Consider the following 17,002-nt stretch of genomic DNA (forward strand, 5'->3'; position numbering starts at 1 on the left):
ACCCCATGTGAGGGGCTACACCCCCCACACCCCATTACTTATATATACTAAGTCCAAGATCACATTACAGTGGGGAAAAAAGAATATTCCCTTGTGCTCACTGTACTGTGATCTATGACAACTACTTGGTGTACTGAGTTTTGTGAAAGTGCATCTTCATTGAAACGTACATTCGCAGAACTCAGCTCACTTATTTAAGTTTGTAGAAGTGTGCTTTCGGGGGGGTGAAAGTAAACCCATTGACACACTCCTCTCATACTTGCACATCAAAGTATACCACATTATTTAAGGTCTGAAAGCTGTAAATATGATAAATCACTCAGCTCCTTGTTGAAATGTTGGCAGTCGTAACATTGAATTCTGACACACCCCCCCAAAAAGTCAGAAAATCCAGAAGAACAGCGAATCTCAAACATTGCTCTTCTATTTTAAACTAATATTTATCAGGGGGCCAAGCCCCACCCTCAGCTCCAAGATTACCAACTTTGAAGAGGATATTCTGAGAAATGGCAATTTCAGACTTGTATTTAAGTCCATTTATTTTTTGGCTATTCAATCTCCATGTAATGGGACACACTCATGCAGGTCCCAACATTTCAAACAGTTACCAAATCACATAGACCTTTTTTGATTTATGTAGTTTTCAATTGCATACTGTGTAATTCTGAGCAAGTAATTTCACTGAACCAAAGCTATGATAGTTATTTCTTATTTCTGTGAAACTCAAGCTGATCCCAACATTACACTGGCTAAAAAATTAGACATACTGCAATGACAGTATATTTGAAGTAGACAGGCATTTATGATTACAATGGCATACAGCTGATGCTCAAATTTTACACCAGGAAGCAGTCAGATATGATTTTACTGAAAACACGAGATTTCAGCTCATTTATGAAAATGTACAGGTCATGAAAGTTTCTTAATATAGTAATGAATTCCTTAACTTTGATCCCAGAATAGAAAAGGCTTTGCTCAAGATGTATAACTTCTATGACAACATGCATAATTATCTCAGACAAAACACATAAAAGTGAAGACATCTGGTATTCTGAGATATTTTTAAGGGAAAAAGAGTTTCTAAAAATTAATAGTGTGTGTGTGTGTGTGTGTGTGTGTGTGTGTGTGTGTGTGTGTGTACGTGTGTTTATAAGTTAGTAGCATAATAGGCAAAAAACTGGATCCTTTGTAGAGCCAGGAAATTAATATTATGTGATAGAGGTGACTGTATGCAATAAGGTATATAATACAGACATGCATTCTTCTCTAAGCAATACTTGAAATATTCAAAAGTTTTTGAAGGAGGAGGAGGAGAATACAGCTGGATGTCTCTGTTCTATGTGAGGAATGCACACTCTCTTGGGAGACAAGAGACTGTAGACAACACAAACAGCTTTTATTCAAGAACTTGTAGATCCCAGTCAGTACAGATGTTGCTTACTTTGTAGTGGTACCATAGTGTACCCTTCCATCTCATGGAAGAATTACAATTGTGAAAACAGCCTTCAAGAACTGACTCTGATTTTAATCTTTTTTGGTATGGGACATTTACCTTTTACTTAGACCTATCCAGTCAATTTGAAAGAGAGATAAAGACATACAAATAGATTGAGATAGAGTGGGAGAGAGAAAGAGCAAGACAGAGAGAGAGAGAGAGAGAGAGAGATAAATACCAGTTCTGAAAAGGTGCTCAACTTTTCTCAAAGACAAAATGTCAACAAATATGAGTAACTTTGTTCTTTTAGTAGGCAAATGGTCATATTCCAAATGACTTGCTCTCAGTGTAAGTGACTTAATTCCAGTAAGGCCAATCTATAAAGTAGGTTTATGTCAGAGTAAGTCATTTACACTGAGAACAAGTCTTTTAGAATTGGACACAAAGTAATTAAAAGAAGGCAGTGGTCAGTGATAAAAGGGCTTGACGTGCTACAGTTTCAGTGATGGAAGACCTGAAGTGCTACAGTTAATACCTTGTGAGGGACTCTTTGTTAGTGATCAATCCATATTTGTATCTGTAGTAACAGACAGGCAAAACATTTTCTCACTGTCAGTAGAAGAATATCCACTACTACAATCCTAGTGCTACCTAGCCAAATATATGGATGTACAATCTATACCAGTCTACTATATTATTCCCCATTTGTGAGATGTGCTACAAAAAGATAAATAAATATGCCATTAACTTCACCAGCAGATCACTTCACTGCATAGCCTTTAGTAAGCTCAAATGATTAGAACTCCCAAACATTATTTATATACGCAGCTAAAAGTGACCTACAAAATAATTTATTATACAAACAAAATAAATAAAATAATAACTAAATAAATAAAACCTCCAGCTATCTTATAATTCATCAAATGACATTCTTCCACATGAAATGTATGGTTTATTGAAAGATCCATGTCAAAACAAAAAAAAAATCACAACTTTCTTGGCAATGCCATTTTGCCTATTTGTGTAGCTAGACTATACAATAGTCTATCATCATCTATTATGTAACTTCCCAATTTCAGTTTATTTAAAACCAGTTTGAAAATGTACATAAACCATTTCTGGCTATTTAGCTATCACACATATCCAGCATACATCTCCAGCTACTGATACATTGAATCAGCCTAAGAATTATAAAACCAAACTAACTGTAGACAATGTATAGAATATGCCTGGCAGGAAAACATTAATTACCTCCATTCATGCTACACAATACATAAAGCACATTTTAACTCACTTCAAGACAATTGGCAATATTCAAGGTGTGATTCTTCTCTGCATTTTATTCCACTGAGCAAAAATTTGTGGCTAAGGTTGCAAATAACACTATAGGAAGACACTTTTATTTCTGCAATTCATTATGATGTTAGTAACTGAGCCCTACCAATTTCACTTTTTTATTATAAATTCCATCTTCCATCAATGCTTTTGGAAAGTTACATATTTACTTGATAAATAATGAAGTCCAAAGCCCAATGCAAATGCTTTCTCACTGGCCACATTACTTAATCCCCATTCCCTTTCAATCTTCAGGTAACTCTTTCTCCCTTTCTTATTTTTCTGTCCATTACTTCATCTGTATGCAACAATTTGTGGAAATATTTTAAATTATTGTTAATATTATATATGGATAACCTCTGTGTGCTCTCTCCAATTTCCTTGTTTTCACTATCATATACACCATTCTTCAATGTGCTGCCTCCCTTCACTTTATCAACCTGCTTTCACTTCTCCTCCTAGCTCTAACTGTACTTTTCAGAGTTGTTAGGGTGCTGTTACTCTGCTGTCACCCGCCAACTGCACTGAAGGAACCATTGACTGATTCTGCCCCCCCCCCATCCCCTTTTACCTTACCAGCAATTCTACCTTAAACTGAAAGAAAGTACAAGCAATTTTGGGCCATGCCTGAGCAAGTCTGTCAAGGCAAGTGTTTTCGTGTTAAGAAGTATTGCAGAAACACTACTCCACGTGTTAAAATAAGGCTATAAAGGCTTAAAACTTCCTTCCCCTTCTTAGCAGAGTGCAATTTAATAGCTCATTCTTCTCACCCAGGGGAACAGGCTGCAATTACTCAAGTGCCAGCAAAAGGATTCAGTCTCATTTGCTTGATTAATTTGAAGCGCACCTTTTGCACTTGTTTCTGATCATGAAGGTGAACTGCCACAGCTTTAGCAATTAACCCTTTGAGATACATGCATACATATATATATATATATATATATATATATATATATATATATATGTATGGATTTACTTCATAATCTCGAAATATTGAAATCTCGAGTTTCAGTATCTTGAGACCATGAAGCCGAAAATCCATAAAGTCGAAACCCCAGAAGTGCAAAATTTAAAATCGCGACTTCTATACTAAACATACCGCACACATAGACACAAACATACACCTCCCTACACATATACAAACACAAACACCTACCCGACATACAAGCAGGGGGGAAAGCCCCCCTGCACCCCCCACCTCCCACGCTTAAATATACTAACAACAAGGTCGCACTACACAGACAAACACAAAAAAACACTATGCAGGCTACATTCCCATCACACACAAACATCGCACTAACAAAACACACGGACACACATTAAGGCCCCTACCCAAAACCTGTAAAACACAAGCACTTAACTACATCTCCAACTATCCACTCACACACCGTAACACCAAAACCATTAATTTAAAATCTCCGAACTTCGGGATTTTGAATTTCGCACTTCTGGGGTTTTGGTATTCTGCACTTTTGCCTTTCTGGTCTTGAGCTACTGAAATTCTGGATTTCAATAGTTTGAGATTTTGAAGGGAACCCATATATAGATATATATAGATATTAATATATATATATATATATATATATATATATATATATATATATATATATATATATATGATATATGTATGTATACATATATAAATATATATATATATATATATATATATATATATATATATATATATATATATATAGAAAGAGAGAGAGATATATATATAGATATAGATATAGATATAGATATAGATATAGATATAGATATGTATGTACTTTTTTGTCAGACCACTAATGTGGTTGGACTGTGTTGCCTGTATATCCCCTGCATCCACCTTGAACACCTTCACAGATTGATTCCAACTGGGGGAAGTGTGTCTCGCTTCATTCCCCACCCACCTCCCAGGCTCTCTGATTTATACATCACTGCCCCCACTGTCTTCCTACATGGGTTGTGCCTACAAATGGTCTGTTGTGATTAGTGTACTACCCCAGTAAACACACTAAATAATGACATTAGTGTACTACCCCAGTAAAAACATTAATCACATCAGTGTACTACCCCAGTAAACACACTAAACAATCACATCAGTGTACTACCCCAGTAAACACATTAAATAATGACATCAGTGTACTACCCCAGTAAACACATTAAATAACAACATCAGTGTACTGCCCTGGTAAACACATTAAATAATGACATCAGTGTACTACCCCAGTAAACACACTAAATAATGACATCAGTGTACTACCCTGGTGAACACACTAAATAATGACATCAGTGTACTAACCCAGTAAATGCACTAAATAATGTCATCAGTGTATTACCCCAGTAAAAACATTAAATTATCACATCAGTGTACTACCTCAGTAAACACACTAAACAATCACATCAGTGTACTACTCCAGTAAAGACATTAAATAATGACATCAGTGCACTACCCCAGTAAACACATTAAATAATGACATCAGTCTACTATCCCAGTCTTCTTCTTTTGGCTTTTTCTCGGTTAGGGGTCACCACAGTGGATCACCTGTCTGCTCATGATTGGCAGTGGAGTTTTACAGTGTCAAGCTGCCAACCTGGCACCCAACCTTCCACAGAAGGCATACTCATGCACACACTCACACCTAGGGCCAATTTAGAGTTTCCAATCCACCTACAGCATGTCTTTGGGATGAAACCGGAGCACCAGGAGGAAACCCACGCGACCACAGGGAGGACATGCAGACTCCGCACAGAAGGCACCCCAGCAGAGAATCGAACCGGAGAACCTCTTGCTGTGAGGTGGTAACACTAACCGCTGCACCACCGTGGCCACCCATTGGTGTACTACCCCAGTAAACACACTAAATAATGACATCAGTGTACTATCCCAGTAAACATACTAAATAATGACATCAGTGTACTACGCCAGTAAACACACTAAATAAAGACATCAGTGTATCACCTCAGTAAACATACTAAATAATGACATCAGTGTACTACCCCAGTAAACACACTAAATAATAGCGTTGGTGTACTACCCCAGTAAACACACAAAATGTTATTTATTTATTTATTTATTTTATTTCTTTTATTTTACATTTGATGACCGGGCTAGTCCAACTGGATATATGTTCATTTTCAGTGGAGGCCAGGGGAGAAAAGCTCCACATACAGATAAAAATTTACAAAGACATTGGTACATTACAAAGTTTTGGCAATCATTTCATTTAATTGGATTTAGCTTATTAACAAGAAAAAAACCTAGTGCACAGCAGTTATGGATATTCATACAAAATATGTACAATGACACTATTAAGCTGTAAAGTCACACAAAAAGCCACACAAGAATCCCAGTCTGTAACAGCTGAGGTTATTCATACAAAATATGTGCAAAGACACTATTCAACTGTAAAGTAACATACTCATTATTGTCAATAGAAAAGAAACAAGCTCATACAGGTAAGAAGATTAGTGTCTAGGGACAGGTTAAGCAGTTAGTCTGGGTTAATACACGGGCATAACCAGTGTGATTTAAGGGGGTCTATATGACAGTATCGAATGGACTTAATAGCAAATGTTATTTAGTGGATCCGATACTGTCAAAATGACAAAACAGCGAAGTCACAGAACATCAGATTTTTCCCAGGGAAAGAATTCAGTGGGCCGTCTTTGGGACTTTGCCATTTCCTCCACGATGGTGCGATCTCGTAGTTGGTATATTTAAGTAGGGGTGGTGTGGGGGGGTGATGCTCCCCACTTAAATTTGTGTTTAAGTTTTTTTTTTTTTTTTTTTTTATTACAGACCAGAGAATTTTTTCCCTTGGAAAAAATTTGCTGCTCCATTTGTTTGATATTTTGTTGTTAAGATATTATCGGTACGATGAAATAGTGTTCGCTATTTTCATCGTACGATAATATAATATAGACGCATTTAAGGTAGGGTTTTAATTTGCTTTTAAGTAGGTTAGTTGAGGATAGGGAGGTTAGTTAAATAGGGATGGTGTTCTAGGTTTTACCCACTGTATTAGAGAACAATGAGTCACCGGCCGAATTATTGGTTTTAGCTATTTGTACCAGTAGTTTGTTCGATGAGCGAAAGGTTTTGAGATTATTATAGGGAGTGATTAGGTTAGTGAGTACTGATATATTTGTAGGTTGATACAGGATCTTATGGGCTACTATCAGTTGGTTCAATAGTATTAGATTTGGCGATTCTAACCAGCCTAGTTGATTAAGATTGTTACAATGATGGGTTCTATAGGTTGATCCAGTTGCAAACCTGCCAATATTGTTGCAGGAGGTAGTCAGCTTGTTCAGATTGCTTTTACATAGTTTGGTATAGATAGGAGAGGCATATAGTAGGGTTGAGATAAGGTGGGTAGGAACAATAGTGGTCCTGGCTAGTGGAGTCAGAAAGGGTTTGATCCTGTAGAGGGAAGCTAATTTTTTTTTCACAGTTTTTATTGTGTTATTAATATGAGGCTCAAAGGTGAGGTTATTATCAATTAGTACCACAAGTAGTTTTGTGGTAGGATCAGAAGATATGATAATTCTGTTGCTAGATGTTATAGTAAAGTTCAGTGGGGAGGCCCTTTGGTTGGGGGGGTGAATAGTAGCATTTTTGTTTTTTTGGGGTTCAAGATTAGACATCAGTTTAAGAGCTATTTTTCAACTATGCTAAAGGTGTTTTGAGTTAGGGACTGAAGTTGAGATGGGGCAGTGGCTGAACATACTTGTGTGGAATCATCTGCATATTGGATACAGGTAGCTTGAGGTCATTTGTAAAGATAGGGAAGAGGAGGGGGCCCAATATTTAGCCTTGAGGGACACCAAGGGAAACTGGGAGGTGGAAAGACAAGTTACGTTCCCATAATACAGCCTGTTGCCTGTTATTTAAATAGGACTGGAATCATTGTATAGCAAGTGCATCCAATGACAGGTTTTTAAGTATGTTTATGAGGAGGTGGTGGTTAACCATGTCAATTGTTTTTGACAGATCAATAAAGAGGGCTGAGGATAGAGTGTCATTATTTCAATTTCTTTTAATACAGTCGGTAAAAGATAAGAGAGCAGAGGTGGTGCTATGAAATGGTCTAAAGCCATGTTGACAGGTGGCTAGTAAGTTGTTTTCTAGTAAGTAGCTTAAAGGTTGCTTATGAATGCATTTCTCCATTATTTTTGCCAATGGAGATAGTATGGATATTGGTCTGTAGTAGATATCTCTTTGGAGTTACCACCTTTATGCAGGGAGATAATATGTGAAACTTTCAAGATTGATGTGATGGTTCCTTCAGAAATAGTTCTATTAATGAGGATGGATATGGGGTAGTCTATGGCTTTTGCTGATTTTTGCAGGTATTCTGAAGGTAGTAGGTCTGCAGAGAGTATGGCGGGTTTGAGTTTCTGAATTAGGGTACAGACAAGGGATGTGGGAACAGGTTGAAAATGAAATAGAAGGGGGCTGTTGGAGATAGCAGTGGTAGAGGATATGGTGCCATGGGGTAGCTGATTAGCAAGGGATTGAATGTTCTGTGTGAAAAAATTGTTAAAAGAGTTGGCTATTTGGTTGTGATTGTTGTGATCAGAGTCTGAGGGAGTAGGTGTGCTTGAGCGACCTGGGTGTAAGAGGTTATTGATACCTGACCAGAATTTCTGAGGATTATTTTGGTGAGTTTGTTGAAGCTGACAGTAATAGTTTTTTTATTAGACAATATGTCTTTTTGTGTTTCGTTTCTTAGCTGTCTGAACTTTAATTGTTCTGTAGGGCTTTTTGTTGCATGCCAGCTGGGCCAGAGTTTATTTCTATGGGGGATTTTTTGTTTGGTAGTTTTGGACAGCCATGGGGCTGGTTTAGTCCTAATTCTAATTGTGCGTGTTGGGGCATGACAGTCTAGAATGGCTAAGAATTTTGAGTTAAAGTATTTATTTGACTGCATCATCTAATGGGAGGTGTTTCAGAGGTGACCAATCACAAGTTGTAAGTTCTAATTGGAAGCTGTCAGGGTTAACATTTTTATTAGTCCTTATTGTCCTATAAATGGTTGGGTTTGGAATATCAGTCTTATACCTAATTAAAAAGGTGAGTGAGTGGTCACTTATATCTTCCATGAGGGTGCCTGTTTTGCAAGTTTGTTGGTGACTGTTAGTAAGACTCCAGTCTAGGGTGCTTTCCTTGTTATTAAGTTTGTTGGTTCTGGTAGGGGATGTGATGGTTTGAGTAAAACCATATAGGTTAATATGAGTCGAAGGCTGTTCAGATGAACAAGACTTCCAGTTTACAATAAAATCACCAAGTACTATGGTTTCTTGTGGGTAGTTGGTTGAGAGCCAACTGAGGATAGCTACTAATGTGCTAGTATTATTAGCTAGGGGAAGATAGTTACAGATGATATATATGGATTTGGATTTATTGAGCTGAATCTTGGAAATAAGAATTTCAGCATTACTAGATAGTGGAGGTTTGGAGTCTATTGAGATAACTTGTAGTCCAGATTTGTATATTATAGCTACTCCTCCACCTTTCTTAGTGTTACAGTTGAGTCTCAGGATATTATAGCCAGGGGGAATAACTACATTGTCTTGTATTGATGGCTTGAGCCATGTTTCAGTAGGACAGAGGATGTCAAATGCATAAACATCCATAAGGGCATGTAGGTGAGCAATTTTATTATTTATACTTCGAACATTAAGTTGAACTATCAGGAGAGAGTTTGGGGGCCTGGTAAGCAAGTGTGTGTTATAAGGAGTTGGTGTGTCAGGCTTTGTGGTTGTGCTACAGTTTGGACCAGGGTTTGGGTGTATATCCCCATCTATAAAGGAGTGAACCAGTATTCCCATGGTGAGTTGTAAAGGTTACATATTAGGTTTTGGGATTTCCTGGCTCTTGGGCTATAATATGTGATGTGAGTGAGTCTATGAAACTTGGCTGATAAATACTTTGATGGACAGGATGTGTTATTATGGCTATGAGGGAGTATAAGTGTTAGAGTAGAGGTTTGCTTAATGGGGTTGTGAAATTCTAGATAGTTAGGGTGTTCATAGAAAGTGAGTAGGTAAGGCATAGTTAGAATAGTTAGGAGTGAAAATAAGAGTAATGGTTTATGGTATGTTAGGGTATTTGAAGGTGGCATTGTAGAATAAATTATGTGTATGTGAATATACAGGGTTAAATACATATAGTTTACTAAGGTGATGGTACAGGAATTATGTTTATGTTACTTTTCTGGGATAGGTATAGATAGTTTAGCAAGGTGATGACTAGTGGGAAGTGGGTATTAGCACTTTAAGGGGTTGGAGCATGTGACTGGTGGTAATGAAGGGTGAGTGGTTAAGGGTGTATAAATCTAGAGGCACTTGGGGCAGGTGGTAATTGGAGGCAGGGTAGGGGAGCGGAGTGAGCCCACAGGGTGAATGGAGTGGGTAGAGCCACAGAAGGAGTGAGCCCTAGGAGAACAATCAGTAGTGCTGATTGCTAAGGTAAGTTTAGGTGGGGAAAGGTACTAGAAAAGATAGTAGGGAGAATAAATAATGACTAAATAATGACATCAGTGTACTACCCTGGTAAACACACAAAATAATGACAATGTAGTATACCAATAAACACACTAAATAATGACATCAGTGTATTACCCCAGTAAACACACTAAATAATGACATCAGTGTACTACCCCAGTAAATACACTAAATAATGACATCAGTGTACTACCCCAGTAAACACACTAAATAATAACATCAGTGTACTACCGCAGTAAACACACTAAATAATGACATCAGTGTACTACCCCAGTAAACACACAAAATAATGATGTCAGTGTACTAACTCGGTAAACACGCTAAATAATGACATCAGTGTAGTACCTCAGTAAACATACTAAATAATGACATCAGTGCACTACCCTGTTAAACACACAAAATAATGACATCAATGTAGTATCACAGTAAACACACTAAATAATGACATCAGTGTACTACTCCAGTAAATGCACTAAATAATGTAATGAAGATGAAACACTGTAACACAAGCTAAAAAACTATAAAACTTTAGTTTTATAGTCTTTTTAGCCTGTGCTGCAGTGTTTCATCCTTCTTACTATTTATTGGTTTTCTTCTACTACTTATATCTGAGTTCAGAGGATGTTCATTCACAGCGGATTACCTATTTCTTTTTTGCAAACTAAATTATGTCATCAGTGTACTACCCCAGTAAGCATACTAAGTAATGCGATCAGTGAACTACCCGAGTAAGCAAACTAAATAATGTTACACATTTTTTCAGACTTAAAAATACAACTACATAGTTTAATTGCACAATAAAAGAAACAAGTGATATTTACAAGTAAAACAATGCACTTGCGCATGAATATATGTGTAATCTATAACAAATGGGTAAAATAGCTAGCTAGTTAGGGCATTTTGGTAGTTTTTATTTTATTATTTTTATTTTACATTTGTTGACCGGGCTAGTCTAGCTGGATATATGTCCATTTTCAGTAGAGGCCTGGGGAGAAAAGCTCCACACATAACATAACCAAGACAGATAGACAAATTGTTAATAAAGACTTACACATAAAAATATACATTTAAATCAACTAGTTAATAAAATCAGTATACATTAAAGGAAGTCAAAAGTTTAAACTATTATACAATGTTCTGTCGATTTCAAAGCAAGTTTACCTAATACATATGGTTATGAAGTAAGGCATCAGCCATGTAGATTACAGTAAAAGCTCGGAAGGTAAGAGAAGTAGAAGGAGTATGAAGGAAAGAAAAATAATGACACAAGGCTAGAGTCAGTAAGTAAGAGAGGAGAAGAAAATAGACAGTCAAGACGAGGTGGGAGAGATAGTAGAAGTAGGTCAGAGCATAGGAGGACGGCAGGGAAAAGAAACAGGGTAGAAGTTAGTTTTCAGGCAAAATGATGGGTTAAAGGTTAGGAGAGAATAGGGAGAGGGAAGTTAGCCTGGAGTAGTACAAGAACAGAGCCAGTGGTTTTGGAAATGTAGTTTGATTTGTTGTTTGAAGAGAGGTAGGGATGAGATTAGTGTTAACTCTTTAGGCAGCAATTTCCAGAATGAAATCAAGATGTATTCAAGATGAGCTCTATTGCAAAAACAAGCACAAAAGATCAAACCATTATAGGTAACTAAGATTATAGTATAAAATAGGTGATTTAGTCATGTATTCTCTCTGTACATAAACTGCATTCGTATTTTAACATAAAACAGATAATAAGGTGAGATCTGAACTTAGTATAATAAGCAAATTTCTGGCATCCTCCAAGTAGTGGCTCTACTTGGAAGCTATTTTGGTAAAAGAGTTTTCATTTGTGGCTATCTCAATATTAAGCTTCTTCTACATTAGTTTTCTTTAATTATGTGTCATTAGTGAATGATTTATTTTAAATATTCATGGTTAAAAAGAAGACAATACTCCTGGTAGATGAGTTTAAAGTAAGGGAAGCTAGTAACAAGGTAGTACTGGCTATTACATGTAACCAGTTCACTTTTTAGTGCCAAACAAAGACATGAAATGGAATACTTTTTATTTCTGCTTTTCCCAGTCTGATTGTATTTGAAGTGAAGATAAGATGACTTGATAACCTATAACAGTGTTTAAATTGCTGAAGTACCTAATTCGCACAAACTTTGACATGTCTTTTAAATGTCACCATCATAATGATTGAAATAACCAGATACCTGGGTGGAAGGTTTGGGCCATAATCAAATTTAGTCGGTCACTTACTAGGGCATCAGGATGTTAGGCAGTACCATAGGTTACAGATGACATTTTAGTAATAGTGACTATAAGCTCACTATGATGTAGACAGCAAAAGAGGGATCTAGTCTCCACTGAAAATCTTGCATAAATCTATTAAATCTTAGTAGTAGTGGGCCAACTGTTTACAATGTATCCTTAATTACAAAAGATCATTTTAAGCTCATAAATAGAAAAAAGAAAAATGCATAATCAGTCATTAGAACTCAAACCCTGAAACTGATTGGAAAATGCTGTTTATCAATTTATTCTAAACCCACTTAGCAAAAATAATTGGTAGGTCAATAGCAATATTATTATCCGAATTCTAGAATAAGAAGTGTTTGGGGTTGCTTGGAAGTGTCAGAGAGTCTCAGATTTCCTTTGTGGAAATTTCTGTGGGAATGGAAGGTGTATTGAGTGGTTCACTGAAGAATGGTCACTGCATGGAACAGGCTGGTAAAATGGAACAGGACAAATATTGGATGAATATTTTAAGAACTGACTGGAAACACACTACATGAACTAATGAATGGTATTCTAGCAAAACTGGATGGGCATTGTTGCCCGTGCTTGAAGTATTGATATGTGTGTATGTAATGATGGAAATATACTTATAAGAAATAAGAAACTAGAAGGGGCTCATAATTTAAAGTCTATGGACTGTATAAACATGCTTGGAAGGAGCTAATAATAAGAATAAGCATTACAACTTGTGTTCTCTCAAATAACTAAGCAACAGCTTAAAAACACACACACACAGACACACACACATACACACAATAGTTATGTAATGTATGATTTTAGTAAATCTAAACATGAAATATGTAATCGTCATATAAGATGAAGCAGTCTGCTGAATTTAGATATTAAAGACAGGATTTAATAACATGGGCTTGTGTATAGTAACACCAAAGAAAGCAGCCACACCAGACCGGTATCACCAGGGCAAAAGCACAAACTCACGATAAGGCACTGAATACAAATTTATTTTCTTTTTCATACAGTAATTGTTACGCTCTCATTCCTTTCCTTTTTCATACAGTAATTGTTACGCTCTCCTTCCTTTCCTTTTTTCATACAGCAATTGTTACGCTCTCCTTCCATTCTTAAAAGTTTTTTAAGAATGTTAAACTAGTCATTATTTCATTTAAATGTAATAATATAATTGATTGATTGAATTCATTTAGGGGTGGGTATTTAAACTGTGAAATTTTGGATGTGTTTTATCTGATGAAGTCGCTTTCCAAGACGAAAACGTGTGTTGTGCTTGTTGCTTAAGTTTTGCACATTATATGTTGGTTAAAAGTTTTTTAAGAATGTTAAACTAGTCATTATTTCATTTAAATGTAATAATATAATTGATTGATTGAATTCATTTAGGGGTGGGTATTTAAACTGTGAAATTTTGGATGTGTTTTATCTGATGAAGTCGCTTTCCAAGACGAAAACGTGTGTTGTGCTTGTTGCTTAAGTTTTGCACATTAATGAGAGCGTAACAATTACTGTATGAAAAAAGGAAAGGAATGAGAGTAACAATTACTGTATGAAAAAAGGAAAGGAATGAGAGCGTAACAATTACTGTATGAAAAAAGGAAAGGAATGACAGCGTAACAATTACTGTATGAAAAAGGAAAGGAATGAGAGCGTAACAATTACTGTATGAGAAAAGAAAAGGAATGAGAGCGTAACAATTACTGTATGAAAAAAGGAAAGGAATGAGTGCATAACAATTACTGTATGAAAAAAGAAAAAGAATGACAGCGTAACAATTACTGTATGAAAAAGGAAAGGAATTAGAGCGTATCAATTACTGTATGAAAAAAGGAAAGGAATGGGAGCGTAACAATTACTGTATGAAAAAAGGAAAGGAATGAGAGTGTAACAATTACTGTATGAAAAAGGAAAGGAATGAGAGCGTAACAATTACTGTATGAAAAAGGAAAGGAATGAGTGCGTAACAATTACTGTATGAAAAAAGGAAAGGAATGACAGCGTAACAATCTATTGTATGAAAAAAGGAAAGGAATGAGCGTAACAATTACTGTATGAAAAAAGGAAAGGAATGACAGCGTAACAATTACTGTATGAGAAAAGGAAAGGAATGAGAGCGTAACAATTACTGTATGAAAAAAGGAAAGGAAGGAGAGCGTAACAATTACTGTATGAAAAAGGAAAGGAATGAGAGCGTAACAATTACTGTATGAAAAAGGAAAGGAATGAGAGCGTAACAATTACTGTATGAAAAGGAAAGGAATGAGAGCGTAACAATTACTGTATGAAAAAGGAAAGGAATGAGAGCGTAACAATTACTGTATGAGAAAAGAAAAGGAATGAGAGCATAACAATTACTGTATGAAAAAGGAAAGGAACGAGAGCGTAACAATTACTGTATGAAAAAGGAAAGGAATTAGAGCGTATCAATTACTGTATGAAAAAAGGAAAGGAATGGGAGCGTAACAATTACTGTATGAAAAAGGAAAGGAATGACTGCGTAACAATTACTGTATGAAAAAAAGGATAGGAATGAGAGCGTAACAATTACTGTATGAGAAAAAGGAAAGGAATGAGCTTAATTACTGTATGAAAAAGGAAAGGAATGAGAGCGTAACAATTACTGTATGAAAAAAGGAAAGGAATGAGAGTGTAACAATTACTGTATAGGAAAGGAATGAGAGCGTAACAATTACTGTATGAAAAAAGGAAAGGAATGAGAGTGTAACAATTACTGTATGAAAAAAGGAAAGGAATGACAGCGTAACAATCTATTGTATGAAAAAAGGAAAGGAATGAGCGTAACAATTACTGTATGAAAAAAGAAAAGGAATGAGAGCGTAACAATTACTGTATGAAAAAAGGAAAGGAATGAGTGCATAACAATTACTGTATGAAAAAAGAAAAAGAATGACAGCGTAACAATTACTGTATGAAAAAGGAAAGGAACGAGAGCGTAACAATTACTGTATGAAAAAAGGAAAGGAATGAGAGTGTAACAATTACTGTATGAAAAAAGGAAAGGAATGACAGCGTAACAATTACTGTATGAAAAAAGGAAAGGAATGAGAGCGTAACAATTACTGTATGAGAAAGGAAAGGAATGACAGCGTAACAATTACTGTATGAAAAAGGAAAGGAATGAGAGTGTAACAATTACTGTATAGGAAAGGAATGACAGTGTAACAATTACTGTATGAAAAAAGGAAACTAGAAGGAATCATAATTTAAAGTCTATGGAATGTAGAGCGTAACAATTACTTGGAAGGAAATAATATGAGAATAACAATTACTGTATGAAAAGGAAAGGAATGAGCTTAAATAATTACACAGAAAAAGACACATACATTTGTAATGTATGATTTTAGTAAATCTAGACATAAATTTGTGCTTCATCCTATAAGGTGATACCGGTCTGGTGTGGCTGCTTTCTTTGGTGGTACTAGTTTACTTGCAGCAGTTTCTTTGGAGGTATTCCTTGTGTATAGTAACACTACTGTCTTAAATGACATTCACTACATTGAACATCAAGGGGAAGTGTGATGATTTTCTTATATAAGTAAATATGCCTAACAAGTCACGTAATTGCTTTAACTTGAATTGTAGTGTTTGCAACCCATCTTGACCATATATAATACTTAAGCTGTTACCAATGTAATTAATGTTTTATACATGACATCAAACTGACAAAGTTGTTCAAGGGAAACAATAGAAGCCTGAACTAGGAATGTTACAGAATGTAACAATCACATTCTGAACAAATAGTATTACATTGACAATAGTCACTCAGTTTTACCTTTGCTGATTATACAAAATAGAATGTTGCCATTTAAATTTAAAAACTTTCAGTATATACCATAAAATGGCAATTTATAAATATGGAAAGGGAATTTGTAATCATTAATCACAATAAGTTAATTTGTTGTTTTAACCTATAATTTCACTCATTTTATACTGAGAAATGACAGACATGAAAATTCTTATGTATAGGAAATGGGGGGAAGAGGGAGGCACTGATAATTAAAATGCACTAACTTTCATCAATGTTCACGTAAAACAAACTTGATGCTTTAAGTAACTTAGCAACAAACAAAGTGATTACTAAAATGCTGGCAAATAATGAAAAATAACTTGTGATATATCCAGTAAAGTATATTGTATTAGAAAAATTAGGTATAATTATTATTACCATCTGTTTGTATTAAGTAATAAGTTTTGATATACTTCATCAATAAGGGTGAATATGTTAAATAACTGTGTGCTACAATCTTTTACTGAGGTTTTATATGTGATACATCCTACTTTACTATGATTGAATTGCTTGTCTTTTTTCTTTCATGTAAATATTAATTTCTTATACAATAAGTATACCTTTATATTGTATTAGAATTCTGTCTAATCTGCAATGGTACAACATCTGTTCAAAATAATATAAATATTGCTTATTCCTTTTACAAATATTGTCCATATGATAATTTGATTTATGGAGCTCAGATGTTCTGG

Source organism: Protopterus annectens, chromosome 7.part0 (genome assembly GCF_019279795.1).
Source record: "Protopterus annectens isolate FY-2018-M chromosome 7.part0, PAN1.0, whole genome shotgun sequence".
NCBI lineage: Eukaryota > Metazoa > Chordata > Ceratodontiformes > Protopteridae > Protopterus > Protopterus annectens.